A 12853-nucleotide genomic window follows, 5' to 3' on the forward strand; every position below is an offset into this window, starting at 1 on the left:
CAGAAATACCCTGGGATTGGGGAAAGTGAGAACAGCAGTCCAAGTCAATTTCACCAGTCGGAAATTAACTTGGCCCGCGATCCAACCCATCCTCTGCGTCTTTTTTTTCCTCAAAAAATAAATGACATACAAACAGATCCAGAATACGTTTTAAATAAATGATTGGTCCTCTTACCTGATCTCCCCCTTTTTTTATTTGGTTACACAGCACCTCCGGGAATCCCAGCCAGAAATCAGGAAACGCTGCAGTTTTCTTTTTTTTTGCAAATGGTTACAAAGGAAATGTCTCAGCTTGTTGTTGCTGTTGCCTTGTTTAATTCAGGATCAGCGACCAATCCTTCCCCTCCACCGCCCGCCGTCCCAAGACCCCCTCCCCACACCCTCACAAACAACCCTTCCCACTAACACCCCCCCCCCCCCCCTCCCCACTCCGCACCTCACCACCGACAGACACTGGATTCAAAGGCCGGCTTCAGGAATACAAAGTAACGTGGGTTGCAAAATGTATCTCCTGGAGCGCCCCGCGATCCAACATTTTGTGTTAAAAATGAAAGAAAAAAAACGCAGGGGGACAGATCAAAGCAAAGGCTTAATGATGATCAAGAGTGAAATTAATGCTGGAAGATTGGGGCAAATAATAATTCTGAAGAGGTTCTGTCTCTCACCCACAAAACACAAACCTTCTCCGGTCAAGCTATAACAGAGAATGAGGCAGTCCAGGCCGACCTAATGCCTCGGCACCTCCCAATTGAAGACATCTAGAAAAACACACACACACACACACACGACACAGTACAGGCTAAAAGCTCCACCACTCAACACGAGCAAACTCTGGGATTCAGACTGCCCCACAGAGCGTAGAGCTTACAGTATTTACTCAACCTCATAGCTCCGCTGACATTGCAAACCCTCGCCAGCATATTCTCTCACCAACATTTTTCGTCCTGCTCACACACCACCCCGGTCCCTTCTCTCTGACTTCTCCCCCCACCCCCTTAATTCGTCTTTCTTACGACCCTTTGTGTTTCTCCCTTCGCCCTCTCCAGTTTCCAGCGCCAGGAAGCATTTGCGTTTGCATAGCGCCTGTCGCGGCCACACGCCGGAGTGTTTAATTCCCGGCGTTTTACTGAAGGAAGGATGTTGAAGCCCCGGAGAGAGTGGAATGGAGACTTACTGGAATGAGTAATTTTGGAATCAAAGGGAAGATTAGAGAAGGAGCAAATTATTGCAGATGCTGAGTGCTGAGCTGAAAGCCAATAACAAAGGAGCTTGTTTTCTTTCCACGGATACTGCCTAACCCACTCCAATTCTTGTTTTCATAAAGAGTAGAGAGATTGAGCTTATCCTCCTTGGTGCAGAGAGGTGACCTTATTGAGGTTTTCAAAATTATGAACAATTTTGACAGGGTAAAGGGGGATAACCTGTTTTCACTAGTTGGTAGATCAGTAACTAGGGGTCACAATTTCAAGATTGTCAGCAAGACAGCTAGGAGAGAGATGAGGAGAAACTTCTTTACTCAGAGAGTTGTTGGGATTTGGAATGTGCTAACCGGGAGAGTGGTGGAGGTCGATTCCATGGGAGGTTTCAAAAAGGAGCTGGATATATATCTGAAAGTGACGAATTTAGAGGGCTACAGCAACAAAGCTGGAGAATGGGATTAGCTGGGTAGATCTTTTGGGAGCCTGTACTCACTCAATGGGTTGAATGGCCTCTTTGTGTACTGTAAAATTCTATGACCTCAGGACTTTCAAAAGCCTCTTCATGGCAAGATGCGGGTATGTTGCTTTTGTGTTACCCTGTTTGTCACATAGGGAACCATTTAGACGCACAGCAAGCTCCCACAAACAGCAATAAGATAAAAACCAAAACAACTGTGGATGCTGTAAATCAGGAACAAAAACAAAGTTGCTGGAAAAGCTCAGCAGGTCTGGCAGCATCTGTGGAGGTGAAAACAGAGTTAACGTTTCGGGGTCCAGTCACCTGAGGAAGGGTTATGAGGAAGGGTCACCAGACCGGAAACGTCAACTCTGTTTTCTCCTTCACAGATGCTGCCAGACCTGCTGAGCTTTTCCAACAGCAATAAGATTACGGTCTGTGCAAGTGAAACTGTGCAAAACAACATTAAACAGGGCAAATAAGGAGAAGTACCAACAGAACCTTCTGGAAACACAATGGATCAGGCAGCATCTCCAAGGCTACAACCCCAGTTCGTAATCTTGCAGTTTTACTGATAGGTCTGGGACAAAGAGAAACTAGTCTAGGAGAGACGATGTAACTATTGTCAATTGTTAAAATAAACCCGCTGAAAAATCCAATGCAGGTGCTGGGAATAAAAAACAAAGACAGGAACTGCTGGAGAAATGCAGTTGGCCTGGCAGCATCTGTGGAGAGAACGCAGAGTTAGTGTTTCAGGTCCAGTAATTAACAGTGATAAAACTTAATTTACAAAGGGAAAAGGGGTTACATTACAAAACTTAAACTCTGTTTTTCTCTCCACTGATGTTGCCAGACATGCTGAGTTTCTCCAGTACTTGCTGTTTACATTTCAGGTTTTCAACAGCTGCGGTACTTTAGTTCTGAAAATTGGTAGAATTTTGTTTCTGCTGTTATGACTTGGAGAAAATTGCCTGAAACTGCATGTTTTATAAATTGTGTGTTGTTTTCACAGTTAATGTGCTTTTACTTTCATTCATGGGAGTTATTGATTAGGCCAGTATTTATTATCCTAAGTGCAGTGAAGAATCAACCCCACGGAATCACAAGCAGGTCAGACCAGATTAGAATAACAGATTTCCTTTTCTAAAGGGTATTGGTGGATCAGATTTGTTTTAAATCAACAATTCAACAGAAGTTACATGGTCATAATTAGACGAGCTTCTGATATTGCAGATTCCGACTAAATTTCAATTCCACTATCTGGAATTTGAACCAATATGTAGGTGCTGAGATCACTAGCCCAGTGACATTACCACATCTACTCCATTAAAAGGCTGACAGCACGTTTGATGAGAGAGACATAGTTAATGTTTCAAAATCCCTCTCCTCGGAAGAAGTTACGCTAGAGGCAAAATGCGAACTTTGTTTCTCTCTCCACAGACATTGCCAGACCTGCCAAGTTTCACTTGCGCTTAACAGTTCATGTTTAAACTCTCCAGCATTTTGTATTTAGTTTAGCCCCTACAGTGTGGGATAGGCCATTTGGCCAAACAAGTCCACACTGACTCTCCAAAGAGCATCCCACCCAGACGCACACCCCCTACCCTATTGCCCTTGGCTAATCTACTTAACTCACTCATTCCTGGGCACTATGGCAAAGCCAATCCACCTAAACTGCACAAGCTTGGGCTCCATACAGATAGTTGCCTGAGGCTAGGATTGAACCCAGGCCTCTAGCACTGTAAGGCAGCACTGCTAACCTCAGCCACTGTGCCATCCAACGTCTACAAAAATTTGCAGTGGCCTTTTGTGACACGCTCAGCTCTGTGCTAGATGGTTATAGGTTTGAGACCCACTCCTAAGACATGGGCTGCAGCCTAAGGGCCATCCTGCAATGTTGGAAGTGCCTGCATTCGGGTAAACATTTAAATTGAGGACCTGATTGATTCCTTAGGTGGATTCTAAAAACTTTCATAGGCCACTTCGTCAAAGGAGAAGCCCCTAGGTGGCCTGGCATTTATCCTCAAATCATATCGTTCCAGCCAGAAAATTGGGCCTTTCCCACCTTATTGCTTGTGAGACCTTGCTTCATGCAAAGTCGCGCCATGTTTTGACCATTTCAACAATGGTTGCCCATCAAAAATATAACATTTTCTGTCAGATGTTGCTATCACACTTTCCTTCAATCAAACACCACAGTTAACTCAACGTTGAGCAAAAGAAGAGGTGGTGTGAGGCACTTGGGAGGGAGAGTGGCTGGTGGTGGTGTGAGCTAACACCAATAACCCAGATTTATTGTCAAATAATGAACTGTGAACAGTGGAAGTCTGCGACAAAACCAGAAATTGCTGGAGAAACTCAGCCAGTCTGGCAGCATCAATGGAGACAGAAAGCAGAGTTAACGTTTCAGGTCCTGTGACCCTTCAGAACTGGCAGACCTGAATCTGCTTCAGAATCCAGGCACCTGCACTAATACCCAGGAGACAAGCATTCAAATGCCACCTGGCAGCTGGAGGCATTTCAATGGAATTCATAAATTCATCATCAATAAAATTCTAAGGTGATTTCGACTGATCATGAATCTGCCAAATTATTGTTTCAAAAACTCCATCTGGTTCACTAATGTCCTTTAGAGAAGGAAATCTGCCATCCTTACCTGGTCTAGGCTACTTGTGACTCCAGACCCACAGCAATGTAGCTGACTTGCAACTGACCTTGGTACAGACTGAGCAAGGCACTCAGATCAAGGGCATGTGAGCATCAAAAATAAGGCCAGGAGGAGGCCATTCAGCCCGTCAAGCCTCCTGTACTATTCAATTGCATCATTGCTAACCTGATTGGTCTCAACACTCCTTTCTTGCCTGCTGCTCATATGTGTTGACTCTTTTGTTGATCTAATCTCTGTCTTGAATGTATTCAATGACTCAGCCTCCTGGAAGGAGAATTGTAAATATTAGTGACCCTTTGGAAGGAGATAAATGTTGGCCCCGCCAATAACATCCGCATCCAAGAATGAATATATAAAAATCCAAAATGTGACCTGGATCTGGAAAGCTGTTGTTTCCTCTCCCTGCAGATAATGACACACTATTCCCACTCATGAAAAGATCGAGAGGCCACAGACTTAAGGCATTTGGCAAAAGAAGTAAAAGTGAACTGAGACTAAAAGAGTTTCACTTAACAAGTAATTAGGGTCTGGAATGCACTGGTAATGAAAGTGTGGTGGAGGCAGGTTCAATCAAGCTTTTCAAGAGGTACTTAGACTGTTATCTGTAAAGGAAAGTTTAGAACATAAGATGCAAGAGCAGAAGGAGGCCATTCAGCCCAATAAGCCTATTCTGTCATCCAATAAGCTCATGGCTGGTCGATTAATCCACAATTCAATTTTCCTGCCTTTTCTCCATAACTTTTCTTTCCCTTATTGATTAAAATTCTGTCCATCTCTCAGGGGTTTTGAATCTGTGGAATTTTCTATTGAGGCTGGGTTATTGTATATCATTTATTGTATATTATTGTATTTTGGGATGCAGTGGGGGGAGGCCCATTTTGAAGCTTGTGAAATCCACATTGATAAAACCAGCCCAGCTCATCCCCGCCTCCCTAACCTGTTCTTCCTCTCACCTATCCCCTCCTCCCACCTCAAGCCGCACCCCCATCTCCTCACTACGAACCTCATCCCGCCCCCTTGACCTATCCCTTCTCCCTGGACTGACCTATCCCCTCCCTACCTCCCCACCTACACTCACCTTTACTGGCTCCATCCCCGCCCCTTTAACTTGTCTGTCTCCTCTCCAACTATCTTCTCCTCTATCCATCCGCAATTTGCCTCCTCCTCTCTCCCTATTTATTTCAGAACTCTCTCCCCCTCCTCCTTCTCTGATGAGGGGACTAGGCCTGAATTATCAGCTTTTGTGCTCCTGAGATGCTGTTGGGCCTGCTGTGTTCATCCAGCTTCCAGATTCTCCAGCATCTGCAGTTCCCATTATCTCTTATCGTTGAGTTGAATGGCCTACTTCTGCTCTTACATCTTATGGTCTTGGAGTGGTAGAGTCATAACCTCATACAAAAACAGTGACTGCAGCCGTAACACAGTAATTCTGGCAGCAACTGTGGAGAGAACACAGAGTTAATATTTCAAGTCCAGTGACCCTTCATCATAACTGAATACAGCTGGGAAAGAGGGTATTTATGCTAATGACAGGGTGGGGTGTGGGTGTTGAGTAGAGTACATGAAAGCAGAGCTCAGAGAAATGCAGAGAAAGTAAAAAGAGATTGGCAAACAATGATATAACTGATAATAAGTAAGAGAGCAACAAATATTAGGTATGGTGAATAGATGAAATTGTGTTGGCTGTGCAGGGCGTACCCATGCAATGCAGTAGCTAGGGGTATTGGGGGATGTGATAACCAACACGGATGAGGGCATTCTGGATATTCCATCTGCCAAATTTTTGCATTTTCTCTTTGCCTGTTTCTATCCCTCTGCAGACGCTTTATATCACCCTCACCACTTGCCTTCCTACCTATTCTTCTCATCTGCACGCTCGGCTACAGTATGTTTATTTTCCTCATCCAAGTCATTAATGAAGAATGTAAATAACTGTGACTCCAATACTGATCCTACTGGCACTCCACTAGGTAGAGGTTGCCATCCTGAAGATGATCCCCTCATCCCAGCTCTCTGTTCTCTGTAAATTAACCAAACCCCTGTTCATGCTAATGTACTCTCCCCAACACTAGTTGCTTTCTGAAAATGCAAATATATCATGTCTATTGTTTCCCTTTTATCTATCTTGCTTGTTACTTTCTCAAAACTTTCCAGTAAATTTATCAGACATGATGTTCCCTTCATGAAGCCATGCTGATTCTACTTGATCACATCATATTTTTCTAAATGCTCTGCTATTATATTCTTTCTAATAGACACTAACATTTTCCCCATAATTGATGTTAAGCTAACTGGCCTATAGTTACCTTTCTTTAGTCCCCTCCCTTTTTAAATAAAATTGTTACATTGGCAGTTTTCCAATCTCATGGGACTTCACCAGAACCTAAGGATTCTTGCAAGATTACAAACAATGCATCCACAATGCCTGTGACTACTTCCTCTAAACTCCCAGCGTGCACCCCATCAGATCCCATCAGATAAATGAGTGACTTTATCAGTCTTTAGCTTCAGTAATTTCCCCCATACATCTTTTTGATAGTGATAGTTATTGTACTTATTTCATTTTGTTCCTTGATTTTTGGTAATTTTGGACTGCTATTAGTATCTTTGACTATGAATGCAAAGTATTTTATTCAATTCCTACCATTTCCTGGTTCTCTGTTGTTGTTTTCTCTTGTCTGGCTTCTCTCTTCCCTTTTACATATTTAAAGAAGCTCTTTCTCTCCATCTTGATATTACTTCCAAGTTTACCCCAAAGTTTATTTCTTCCCTCTTTATTATTTTTTGTCATCTTCTATTGATGTATAAAACGTTCTCAAATCCTCTGACTTACCATGAATCTCAGCAGCATTATATCCTTTCTATTTCAGTTCAATAGTGTCCTTAACTTCCCTGCTTAAGCCATGCATGGTTAATCCCCTTCCTCGAGATCTTCTTCCTCACTGGAATATAGCTCGTTCCCATTATGTCCTCATTTAGTCTCTGCCTCACCATTTAGCTACTGTTAGGGGCCCTATAGATTACTCCTACTAGCATCTTCTTTCCCTTTTTATCTCCTAACTCAACCTATAACTTCAAATCCATGATTATTTCTTGCTACTTATTATACTTATTCCATCCCTACCAACAAAGCAACCTCACCAGCCCTTCCTTTCTGACTCTCACAAACACCTGATTATTTAGTTCCTTGCTTTGATCACCTTGCAACCAAGTATCCATCATGGCTATGATACCATATCCATTAACCTGTGTTTGTACTATTAATTCACTGATTTTGTTCCAAATACTGCATGCACCCAAATAGAGAGCGATTAATTTTGACATTTCTTACCATTTTACCCCTTGTGACCCTATTTGCTGTGGTTTTTCGATATTTGTAAACTCTGTGCCTTTCAATCTCTCTCTGGGTGTCAGTATCCAAATAGCTGCTGTGTAATGCTATCATATTCTCTTACTTTGTGAGCCCACGTATCCCGTCTCTCAAACTCATTAATTAGTTTAAAGCCGTCTTTAAAGACTTTTGTATTAGATTTGAAAGGTCATTGGTCCCAGCCCATCGCACCAAAGACCCCTTCCTGTGCCAGTACCTCACACACCGAAACCTATTGCATCCACACCAATCTTAGGTCCATGCAGTCTTGTCCACACAGCTTCAAGAACATTGTACCTATTGCATCTCACGTAGACCAGACTAAGTAAGGCCAGCAGTTTCCATCCCTGAAGGACAGTAATGAACCAAATGGGGTTTTCCAACAATTGACAATGGTTTTATGGTCATCGTTAGACTCTTAATTCTGGCTTATCTTAAAAATTGAATTCAAACTCCATCATCTGCCATGGTGGGATTCAAACCTGGAACATTACCTGGAACATTAATGGTCTGGTAATAACTCCAATACACCATTGTTTCCCTTTTGTGAAACTTTGCAGTTGCTTCTTGCTGAGACTGTAACAGTTGTCAGGACCCAATGCTTGTGAGATGAAAGCCAGAAAGCCACAATTTAAACATTCTTGTCCTCTTGCAAAATCACTCCAAAATATTTCATGCTCCCCACTCCCGCACCTCCTCCCCCAGTCCCTTACTTTTCCATGATCTCTGCATCCTTAAATTCTTGTTTCTTGAGATGCCTCAGTTTCAGTTGCCACACCACAGCAGCTATGTGGTTAGCACTGCAGCCAGGGACCCGGGTTCGATTCCAGCCTCGGGCAACTGTCTGTGTGGAGTTTGCACATTCTCCCTGTGTCTGTGTGGGTTTCCTCTGGGTGCTCCAGTTTCCTCCCACAGCCCAAAGATGTGCAGGTTAGGTGGACCGGCCATGCTAAATTGCCCATAGTGTTCAGGGGTATGTGGGTTATAGGGGGATGGGTCTGGGTGGGATGCTTCAGGGGGCAGTGTGGACTTGTTGGGCCGAAGGGCCTGTTTCTACATTGTAGGTAATCTAATCTAAAAACTCTGGAACTCTCTCCCTAAACCATTCTGCAAGCTTCGCTCTACAGTTAAAATGCTCTTTAAAAGCTAAAACGCTCCAGTCACCTTAATACTTCCTAATGTGGCTCAGTGATATATTTCATTTGATAATGTACATGAAGCATGTAGATATGTTTACCGCATCAAAGGTGCTATATAACTGCACCTTGTAGCTGTAGACAATCCAAAGGCCTATACGGATGATTGGAGGATCTGCAGCCATTTTGAAATGGTTACGGACCTTAGTAGAGATATGCCAAAAATTCAAAAGATTTGGGGGGCAGAGGTGAGTAAGTTGGCCATCACCAAGGAGAAGGTGCTAGAAAAGCTGAATGGCCTGAAGGTGGACAAATTACCAGGACCAGATGGACAATCCCCCAGAGTTCTGAAGGAGAGGGCTGAAGAGGTTGTGGACTTGTTCATGCTCATCTTTCAGAAATCATTGGAGTCAGGGAGGGTCCCAGAGGACTGGAAAATCAATAACATAAGACCCCCCCCCACATTTAAGAAAGGAATAAGGAAAAAATGAGAAATTACAGGCCAATTAGCCTGACCTTGGTCGTTGGTAAAATTGTGGAGTCCATTGTTTTGGATGAGATTTCTGAACTCTTGAAGTATATTGAAAAATAGGGCAAAGTCAGCATGGCTTCATCAAGGAGGAAACATGCCTGACAAATCTGCTAGAATTCTTTGAGAATGTAATGAGCAAATCAGACCAAGGAGAACCAATGGATGTTATCTACCTAGACTTCAAGAAGGCCTTTGACAAGGTGCCGAACAGGAGCCTGCTAAATAAGACAAGGGCCCTTGGTGTTAGAGGCAAGGTGCTAACATGCACAGAAGATTGGCGATCTGGCAGAAAACAGGGAGTGGGGATAAAAGGGTCTTTCACAGGGCGGCAGCTGGTGAGAAGTGGTGTTTCGCAAGGGTCAGTGTTGGGACCACAACTTTTCACTTTATACATTAATGATCAACATGAAGGAACTGAGGACATTCAGGCTATGCTTGTAGATGATACAAAGATAGGTAGAGGGACAGGTAGTATTAAGGAGATGAGGAGGCTGCACAAGGATTTGGACAGATCAGGAGAGTGAACAATGAAGTGGCAGTTGGATTACAACGTGAGAAAATATGAGGTCATGCGCTTTGTTCGGAAGAATAGAGGCATGGACTATTTTCTGAATGGCAGAAAATTCAGAAATCTGAAGTGCAAAGGGACTTGGGATTTTTAATCCACGATTCTCTTAAGGTAAACTTACAGGTTGAGTTGGTAGTTAGGAAAGCAATGTTGGCATTTATTTCAAGAGGACTAGAATATAAAAGCAGGGATGTACTTCTAAGACCCTAGAAGGCTTTGGTCAGGCCACATACCGTGAGCGATTTTGGTCTTTATACCTTACAAAGGATGTACTGGCCCTGGAGCCAATCTTGAGGAGATCGCAAAAATGATCCCAGAAATGAAAGCTTTAACATATGAGGAACGTTTGAGGGCTCTGGGTCTATACTCAATGGAGTTTAGAAGTAAGAGGAGCATCTAACTAAAAATTACAGAATACTGAATGACCTGGACAGAGTGGATGTTGGGAAGAAGTTTCCTTTAGTAGCAGAGACAAGGATCCAAGAGCACAGCTTTAGAGTAAAGGGAAGGCCTTTTAGAATGGAGATAAGGGGAAACTTCTTCAGCCAGAGACTGGTGAGCCTATGGAATTCACTGCCACAGAAAACTGTGGAGGCCAGCTCATTTAAGATGGAGATAGATGGTTCTTGATTGTCAAGGGGATCACAGGTTACGGGCAGAAAGCAGGAGAATGGGGTTGAGAAATTTAGCATCCATGATTGAATGGCAGAGTGGGCTCAGTGGGCCAAATGGCCTAATTTCTGCTCCTACGTCTTGCGGTGTTATGGTTTCATGGAGTCCAAACAGCAGAGGCCTTTGGAGCAGAAATCAACCCAGGAAAAGCAGGCCGACTAAGCTATAGGGTTTGGTTAGCTCAGTTGGTTCACAGGATGAATTGATGCAAACAGTGTGGGTTCAATTCCTGCAGTGGCTGGGGTTATCATGATTGACTATCCTTGCCAGCCTCCTCCTCTTTCCTGAGACTAAGCCACCATCAGTTATCTCCCTCTAATAACAGAGCAGCCCTATGGTCTGGTAAGTCTCTGGTGACTTCTTATGTGACTCCAGACCCACAGTTTACAGGATCACTCTCAAATGCCCTGTGAAATGGCCGAGTAAGCCTCTCAGTTCATGGGCAATTAGGATGGGTGATAAATGCTTGGCTTACCAGTGACAGCCACATCCCAGGACAGACCAAAGATGGCAAGCCCTGTTGTGTGGATGCGATTGACATTTTCTGTCTGCAGTTTCCTGCCCTTTTCCAGGTTTGGATTGGATCTAAGTGCCTGCTAACAGAGAGGGGCAGCTGGGTAATGGAGCTGTCAAAGTCCCAAAACTTGGAGCCATGGGTTTGCAAGGGAAAGGGCGATACTGGGGAGCTGTTGCAAACTCACGCTGTGATAAGTCCCCATGCACCAAATCCAAACGGCAGGCTTGAAACACGGGGAGCAACAGATGCACAAGAAAGGATGCGGACAAGGTGACACACTGAGAGAAAAAAAATATCAGTGGCAGCTGACCTGGCTGCAAGTTACACCATTGTATGTCAAGGAGCTGCCGTCAGAAAGGGAGCAAGGCACACAACCTGATCTGGCTGGGCCTCTGCCCACTCATCAGGAACAACATGCAAGCCGTGCACAAGGGTTACTTAAAGGGGAATTGTACTCATTGAGCGTGTCATTCTGTCACAGCAGGAGTTTTATTGCACAGAATCTTTCACTTAGTGATGGAACCCCAGGGCTGCCATCTGTCCAGTTCTGGTCCAGTTTTTTTTCTCTATCTCTCTGTCGACCATCTGGATATTGTAAGATTATAAACCAGACAACGATTCTTTTAATATTCACAGCATCACTGAATCACAGATCTGTTACGGAGCAGAAGGAGACCATTCAGCACCTCCTGCCTGCCCCAGTTGTATTAGCCAGTGCCACACTCCTGCCTGGGCACCATATAACCATCCAATGCTCCTCTTGAATGCCTCATTTGCACCGGCCTCCAACACATTTCCAAGCAATGCATTCCACACCCTAATTCCTCGCTGTGTGAAAAATTGTTTTCTCTCATTACCATTGCTTAGTTTGCACGTCGTCTTAGGTCTGTGCCCTCTTATTCTTGCTCCTTCTACAGACAGGAGCAGCTTTTGCTGGTCTACTCTTTCCAACCCACCCATGAAATTGAGAATCACTATCAGATCTCCACTCAGCCTTCTCATCTCTCAGGAGAACAATCCCAGCTTCTGTCCTCATCTATCCTCATCACTGAAGGCTCTCATTCCTGGAGCCATTCTTGTAAATTGCATTTGTACTCTCTCCAATGCGTTCACATCAATTCTCCAGCTGAGGTCTAACAAGTATCTTGTACAAGTCCAGCTTCATCTCCTTGCTCTTGTGCTCCATGCCCCTATTAATAAAGCCAAGAACACTCTGTACATTACTAACTGCTCTATCCATCTGTCCTGCCACCTTTGTTGATCTGTACACCCAAGTCCCTTTGTTTCTTCATCCCCTTTAGAATCATGATGCCTATTTTGCATTGTCTTTCTCTGCTCTTCCTCAATATTGACAGTAGAGAAACTGGGATTGCTTTTCGGAGGACTAAGAGGTTAAGAAAAGATTTCAGATCAAAATCGAGAATTATATCTTGGGGATAACACAGAAGGAGGCCATTTGGTCCAGCATGTGCCTGCTGACTCTCTGCAAGAGCAAGACAGTTCGTTCTACTCTTCCCTCACATCTCCCCCACAGACTTGAGAATATTTTTTCGCTTCAGGTGCTTACTCAATTCCCTTTTGAAAGTTATGTTTGAATGTGCTTTCAGGCAGTTCATTTCAGATTCTTGCCCAATCACTGAGTAAAAGAATTCCTCCTCATGCCGCTCTCAGTTCTTTTGCAAATCACTGTGAACAAATAAAAATTCTGGTTCTCGATACTTTTACTACACTTTT

The 12853-nt window shown here is 43.8% G+C and overlaps 1 protein-coding gene across 6 annotated transcripts in view; it reads right to left on the reverse strand.

Annotated features, from left to right (window-relative positions):
- The window catches only part of LOC125457153 (nuclear receptor-interacting protein 1-like), a 117477-nt gene extending 116510 nt beyond the window's left edge, over positions 1-967 (reverse strand). The window contains exons 1-2 of one of the 6 annotated variants that reach the window (XM_059650130.1): positions 931-967; positions 176-253 (exon numbers count right to left, since the gene is read on the reverse strand). The gene's annotated coding sequence lies outside the window, so the exon portion shown is untranslated. The other 5 variants (XM_048540980.2, XM_048540981.2, XR_009446534.1 and 2 more) reach the window with 5 other exon arrangements.
- Positions 968-12853: the final 11886 nt, after the last annotated feature.

Source organism: Stegostoma tigrinum, chromosome 12 (genome assembly GCF_030684315.1).
Source record: "Stegostoma tigrinum isolate sSteTig4 chromosome 12, sSteTig4.hap1, whole genome shotgun sequence".
NCBI classification, from domain to species: domain Eukaryota; kingdom Metazoa; phylum Chordata; class Chondrichthyes; order Orectolobiformes; family Stegostomatidae; genus Stegostoma; species Stegostoma tigrinum.